We start from the raw sequence: 7,079 nt of genomic DNA, 5'->3' as shown, positions 1-7,079 counted from the left end.
ATTGCTGGTCAACTTTCAACCCTTATAACTCCCTAACAAAAAAAAATGTTGGTTCCAAAATGATGCTGATGTAAAGTAGACATGTGGGAAATGTTACTTATTAAGTATTTTGTGTGACATATCACTGTGATTTAATTGCATAAAAATTCAAATTTGAAAAATTGCAAAATTTTCAAAATTTTCACCAAATTTCCATTTTTTTCACAAATAAACGCAGGTAATATCAAAGAAATTTTACCACTATCATGAAGTACAATATGTCATGAGAAAACAATGTCAGAATCACCAGGATCCGTTGAAGCGTTCCAGAGTTATAACCTCATAAAGGGACAGTGGTCAGAATTGTAAAAATTGGCCCGGTCCATAACGTGCAAACCACCCTTGGGGGTGAAGGGGTTAATGTTCAACATTTAAATTATGCCTGTCAGTTATTGCCTTTTTGGTCTTATGAATGACTTGAAAACTCTACTTATAATTTGTTCCTGTCTTTGCACTTTGTACAAAGCCTTTATGACTGTACAAGTACCACAACTGAACTTTCTTAATTTTTTATGAGGCACTCCAGTTGGTGCCTTTAAGGGTGTATGGGTTACCCTGATTGTAATTATTGGCAGGCTTTGTACTGTGTGCTTTTATGAGTGTAGGAGTACCACTATCTTACAATTTGAACAGAATGTGTATGAGGCCCTTTTTTACATCTAATGCATGTATCTTAGGCCCCCTGAGTTCCTAATTTTTGTCACTTCTTGTTTCTTTCATAAATTACAATGAAATTATTAATTTTTTAATAAAAAATTCAATTTTGGTTTAATTAAAAAATTTTTTAAAGCTTTTTAAATGTTGCCTTATATACAAGCCATTATACAGGAAAAGATGTTGGAGATGTGTGAATGGTTTACTTGTTTTAATTCTTTTTTGGCACTTAGAATCAAACAAAATGGTGCCTGGCTGTAATTGGAATGACAAAAAAATTGGATTTATTAGAATGCAGGGAAATTCATTGCTAAATTGATTTGCTTTGGGTTGATTAAATTAAGAAGTAATTGAGGCAATGAAGACAATTCTATTATTTGACTGCTGTAACCCTTTGTGCTCCATAATGGATATATCTGTTGTGCTGACTAATCTGTATCAGCTCCAGGAGTCGTAGGGTATATCACACTACAACAAGGTTTTCAAGCTTGTGGCATAGCTAAAAAGCGTCAAAAAGCACACTATTGGGCATCACCTGGGCAATAAATGCTGTAGATAGTGTGTTATTGCCCACTTGGCTGGGTTATCTTGACAAAAAGGCTAATTTGGCACCGCATGATAAAGCTTTCTAACTGTATGGCGGCAATTTTCAAATAAATCAGTGCAAAATTTTGAATAGAATAAAATTTTTAACGCTTCTCAAATTTGCGTGTCATACTTGTGCAGAGGCCATGCTAATCTTCTCTTTATCGTTCCAATTTTAGTATATGTGCTGCCGAAGCAAGCACAGTCATCTGGAGAATCTTGGTGAAATATATACGGCATTGCATGTCCATCTCCTGAACTTAGGGAGAGTGAATGTGGAAATTATACATTTCTTCCATTAAGAGCTTTAAAACATACAGCAGGATCCAGCATAGCTCTCCTAATTAGCTTGCAAACTGAAATTATGGTAAAAAAAAAAAAAAAATCCTATTGGTTTGATTAAGAGGAGGCCAAAATGGAATCAGCTATGCAAATCTGAATGGGAGAAGCCAAAATCTTGAACTTCAGGTGGACTTGGGAAAGCATGATAAGGGTTTATACCTTCATGCGTGCATCCTTCGAAAACATGACAAATAAAATATGGAACGCTTCAGGAATTTGCGTGTCATCCTTGTGCAGGGGCCATGCTAATCTTCTCTTTATTGTTCTAGTTTCAGTATATGTGCTGCCGAAGCAAGCACAGTGGTCTGGATGATTTCAAATTGGCATACATATTAGAATTTTCTTGCAACAAAAAAAATTTGTCCCATTGGTTTGTTCCAGAAGAGATCAAAATGTAATAAATTATGCAAATATGAGTGGGAGGAGCCAAAATCTTAGAATCTAATACAATAGTCAAATGAAGATGATGCTGTTAAACAAAAAATAGTTTTATTAATCAACACTTTTCACAGTTAAACTCTTCCATCTGGAAAAAACACAATGAGGTTTTCAAGCAGAAACTGCTTCAGGAAATGTTGGCGCTTTTATAGCAATTACTCATTTTTGTTAAGTTTTTGCTAAAGTTTCCTCAAGATTTTCAGCTGTTTTTAATTACTGAATAAACACCAGCATTCTTTGAAGCAAAAACACTGACAAAATGCTCTGAAAAACACACAGGCATCTTCTGGGCACTATTTCAGCTGTCCTATTAACGTTTCCCAATGTAAAATGCCTGAATAATTAATATTTCACTTGTTTTTATATGATTGGTAATAGCTGCTCCTATTCCGGTTACCTGTGTACCTTCCTCCAGGTCCTTCCTTACTTCTCTATGGCATTTGACATCCTTTTCTTCCATCTTCATTCTGCACCAGGGCTACTGGCTCTGAGAAAGCTTCTGCCTTCGTGAGGTGAAACACTAAAAAAATCAGATTCAGAAGAATTTAAATATTTTGTAAAATTCAGAGTAAACTGAATTTGCCATGAACCAATTCACTTCTATCTAAAGCCATTTTAACGTAAAAACAGAAATCCTTTGATCTTTTGACACCTGACTAGGATATGCACTAGGCAAATTTTTCCAGGTGGTTGTTTTCCTGCAGCAGCTTTGCTTTTGCCATCCTTATTGTGGTAGCTCTGTCGTCAACATCTTTCACTCTACATTTTCAATGAAAACTGTTGAAGGAAAGAGCGCAAATATTGTCTTATCTGAGAAGGTTAAAAGGTTAATCCATAAAATTGCACTCACCAGATGTAGTTGGGTTGAAGCATTGAAAGGATTCGCTGCAGCAGATCCACGAGTCCAGTAAGGACCAGCCGTTAGATACAGATTGGGATAATTGTGGTAAATTTCTGCGCTGTTGAATCACTAGAATTCCAGAATTATTATTTTGATGTTCCTGTGGTGTTTCCTGATGAAGGAGTCTTGAACTCTGAAACGCGTAGGATAATAAAGCCACATATACTAATAAATCTGGAATTCTAGTGACAGCAGTGCAGAAATTTACCACAATTATCCCAATCTGACTCTACATTTTCAAGAAGAATGAGCCTGTCACTTCTTTCAGTGCTTCAAAGTTTACGAACCATTAAAAGCAGTGACATAAGAATGAAATCATGTGCACAGCAATTTTGGCATTGCTGTGCATTGTGTTCATTTTATGAGGAGCTTTTGTGGAGCTGTTACAGGTGGGTTCAAGGCGGAATCACTTGAAGAAGATGCCATGTGCACCTAGACTTAGATGCCAAATCATCCTAGCAATGATTTAAATGAAAAGTGGGCTTCTCTATACCAGTTCATAGGACATACAGAAAAAGTACCTGAACAAAGTTGATGTGAAAAGGTATTAAGACTGAATTTTGTGAGTTGAGTGCTTTCTCTTAGCATTTCTGAGATTCAGAATGCTATACGAACGAATGTGCTACACATAATCTAATATATAAAGCTGAATGTGTGTATGTGTTGTAGCATGGCTAAAGGGTGTGTAGTCGACGGGAGGTATGTGCCACATAAGTGCCTTGTTGCTGTAATGTAGCCCGGTGTATTTCTGTATTGTATATAACCATGTATATATATCTGCTTCAGGACCTGTGGTGATGTCAGACCACATGGCTAATCATGTGATGGGTTACTGGGTGTGGTTAGCTCTATATAAGACAGGCAAATGCTCTACACAGTAGATATGTGTGGAGGTGAAACCCTCCTGAGTGTGTTAAGGCTACAAGAGTGGGCCTGGTGGACTGGACACTTTGTTTTCTTTTCCTGAACTTAAGGCTATTTTGGTTTGCTGTTATTTTTCCATGTGGTTTATGACGCAATAAACAATCTGAACTTTAAAGGAATGTGCCTCCTGAGTGTCAGCCATCGCACCTGAGTGAGTGAAATCCCTACAATTGGTGGAGAATGCGGGCATCGTTCCAGCGGAGACAAAGAGTCTGTTATTGGATGTCCTGGGTCAAGTCTGCTGTAAGCCAGCAAGCATTGCCAGGGAAAATGGAGGATCTGCTGAAACACTTGCTCCAGTCGCAGCAAGAGAGCAACAGGCTGTTGATACAGCAGATTCAACAGAACCAGCAGGAGCAACGGCAGCAGATGCAGCTTCTGGCAACCACCATCCAGGGCAGGATGAGCACCCCAACCCCAGGTCTGGCTGATGACACCCACGTCCGGAAGACGGTAAGACGCGCATTGCAGAAAATGACTCCCGGGGATGATGTTGAGGCCTTCCTGACGGTGTTTGAGAGGGTCGCTGAGAGGGAAAAACTCCCGCCAGAGTAGTGGGCAGAGGTACTGGCGCCATACCAGAAGGCGTACTATGATTTGACCTTGCAGGATGCCAAAGAGTATCACAAATTGAAAGTTGAGATTCTCGCACGTTTGGGGGTGACACTGACTGTCAGGGCACAGCGAGTTCACAGCTGGGCCTATCACCGGGACAAACCGCCTCGCTCTCAAATGTTTGATCTGTTGCACCTGGACCAGAAATGGCTGCAGCCAGAGTCGTGTACACCTGCACAGTTGGTGGAACGGGTGATGATGGATCGGTTTGTGCATTCCCTCCCGAGGTCCATACAGACTTGGGTTGCCCAGGGTGATCCCCAGAATGCCGACGAGCTGATCGGACTGGTTGAGAGATACCAAGGGTTGGAAGGCTCCTCCGGGAGGCAACCCATGCCGTACTGGGGGTCCCAGAAGGGAGCTGAGTCCTAAAAAGGGGTGGCGCGTCCAAGGTCACAAAGGGCGGGGGAGGTGGTGCCCAAGGTCCCTACGGGTAATGTTATCTGTTGGAGGTGCCACCGGCCAGGACATATAGCTACCCGTTGTTCCCAGACCACTGAGCAGATGGACTGCAGCATGGGACGCCGTTGTTCATACTATGCATATCCAGCCTGCAGTTTTAACTCTCCGCCCAACGAGGGACCTCAAGCGTGTCCCGTAAAGGTGAACGGTCGAGCAGTAATGGCACTGTTAGACTCAGGGAGCCTGGTGACCCTGGTGAGGGCCACGTTTCCTCTCCACCTGCTCCCGGGAAAGAAGGTTGGAGTGCGGTGCATACATGGTGATGCAAAGGACTACCCTGTGGCTAGGGTGGACATTGAAACGGCATGTGGCACTGAGTCCCACATGGTCGGCGTCGTGCAGGACTTGTTGCACCCTATAATTATTGGCCGGGATTTCTGTTTGTTTTGGGATTTGTGGGGAAAAGGTTCTGAGCTCCCTAGCAAGAGTAGGGAACCAATGAACCCTGGAAGGGTGTCGCCACACCCGGAGTCAGACAGGTTTCCTTTTTGTGTTCTGGTTGGGGATGAGGAGGAAGTGTCCCCTGCATCTGACATTATGGAGTTAGAGGTAACCGGTGAAAATTTTGGGACTGCCCAACATAGGGACCCCACTCTGAGGGAAGCCTTTAATAATGTCACAGTTATTGACGAGGTGGTACAGGAACCAAGCGCAGACACAAGATTTCCCCATTTTCTGATGAGTGGGGAGTTGTTGTACCGGGTCACGAAAATAAGGGAGGAGTTGGTAGAGCAGTTGATAGTGCCGGGTCCGTACAGACGGAAGGTGTTGGACATGGCCCATTCCCACATCTTGGGTGGACACCTAGGGGTGGAAAAAACGCAGGAACGGGTTGTGCAGAGGTTCTATTGGCCTGGGTGTCACCGGGAAATAGTGAACTATTGCAAGTCCTGCCCTACATGTCAGCTAACTGCTCCCACTCCTCATTTCCGGAACCCCCTTGTGCCACTGCCCATTATTGAGGTGCCGTTCGAGAGAATTGCCATGGACTTGGTCGGTCCCTTAGTTAAACCAGCCCGGGGCCATCAGTATATATTAGTCATCCTGGACTATGCCACACGCTATCCTGGGGCAATTCCTCTGAGAAATTCTTCCTCAAAGAATATAGCCCGCGAGTTGGTCCATGTCTTTTCCCGGACAGGTCTGCCGAAAGAGATCCTGACTGACCAGGGGACACCTTTCATGAGCAAGGTGATGAGGGAGTTATGCAAAGCCCTGAAAATCTCCCAGTTGAGGACCTCGGTGTACCATCCCCAGTCAGATGGCCTTGTTGAGAGATTTAACAAGACACTGAAGAGCATGCTGAGAAAAGCTATAGAGAAAGATGGTAGGGACTGGGATTGTCTCTTACCCTACCTGATGTTTTCTATTCGTGAAGTTCCACAGGCCTCCAGAGGGTTCTCACCGTTTGAGCTTCTATATGGCCGACATCCACGAGGACTCCTGGATATAGCCAAGGAAACCTGGGAAGCCGAAGTCACGCCCCACAGAAGCGTCATTGAGCATGTGGCCCTGATGCAGCAGAGGATTGCAAAGGTGATGCCTATTGTGAAAGAACACCTCCTCCAGGCACAAGAAGCTCAGGCCAGAGTCTACAACCGGTCTGCAAGAGTGAGGCAGTTCAATCCGGGAGACCGAGTTCTTGTGTTAGTTCCGACGGTGGAAAGCAAGTTCTTGGCCAAATGGCAAGGGCCATATGAGGTTGTCGAGAAACTTGGTGAAGTAAATTATAAAATTCACCAACCAGGAAGACGGAAACCATTCCAAGTGTACCATGTCAACCTCATCAAGCCGTGGCAAGATAGAGAGCCGACAGTAACTCCATCGTTGTTAAGCAACCCAGAAGGTGAGGTTGGAGCGGTTACTATAGCGGAGACGCTATCGAAGACCCAGGAACAACAGTGCCGGGAGTTACTCCAGAAAAACAGGGACCTGTTTTCAGAGTTGCCAGGACACATGAAGGTCATAGAGCACGAGGTCCTAACAGAGCCACATGTGCGGGTGAACGTGAAGCCCTATCGTATTCCTGAGGCTCGTCGAGAAGTTATCTCCAAGGAAGTGGAGCGTATGTTGAAGCTTGGAGTCATTGAGGAATCCAAGAGCGGTTGGTCGAGCCCAA

The 7,079-nt window shown here is 43.6% G+C and overlaps 2 non-coding genes across 2 annotated transcripts; both read right to left on the bottom strand.

Annotated features, from left to right (window-relative positions):
- Positions 1 to 1,374: 1,374 nt before the first annotated feature.
- Positions 1,375 to 1,481, bottom strand: LOC143764001 (U6 spliceosomal RNA). The gene has a single exon (XR_013212991.1). It is a non-coding gene; the product is annotated as a U6 spliceosomal RNA (small nuclear RNA).
- Positions 1,482 to 1,812: 331 nt separating this feature from the next.
- LOC143764014 (U6 spliceosomal RNA) lies at positions 1,813 to 1,919 on the bottom strand. Its single transcript, XR_013213002.1, has one exon. It is a non-coding gene; the product is annotated as a U6 spliceosomal RNA (small nuclear RNA).
- Positions 1,920 to 7,079: the final 5,160 nt, after the last annotated feature.

The sequence above is a fragment of the Ranitomeya variabilis genome, chromosome 3 (assembly GCF_051348905.1).
Source record: "Ranitomeya variabilis isolate aRanVar5 chromosome 3, aRanVar5.hap1, whole genome shotgun sequence".
In the NCBI taxonomy this organism is placed as follows: Eukaryota; Metazoa; Chordata; class Amphibia; order Anura; family Dendrobatidae; genus Ranitomeya; species Ranitomeya variabilis.
The sequence above is the reverse complement of the archived record's forward strand: the minus strand, read 5'-3'. Positions and strand labels throughout refer to the sequence as shown.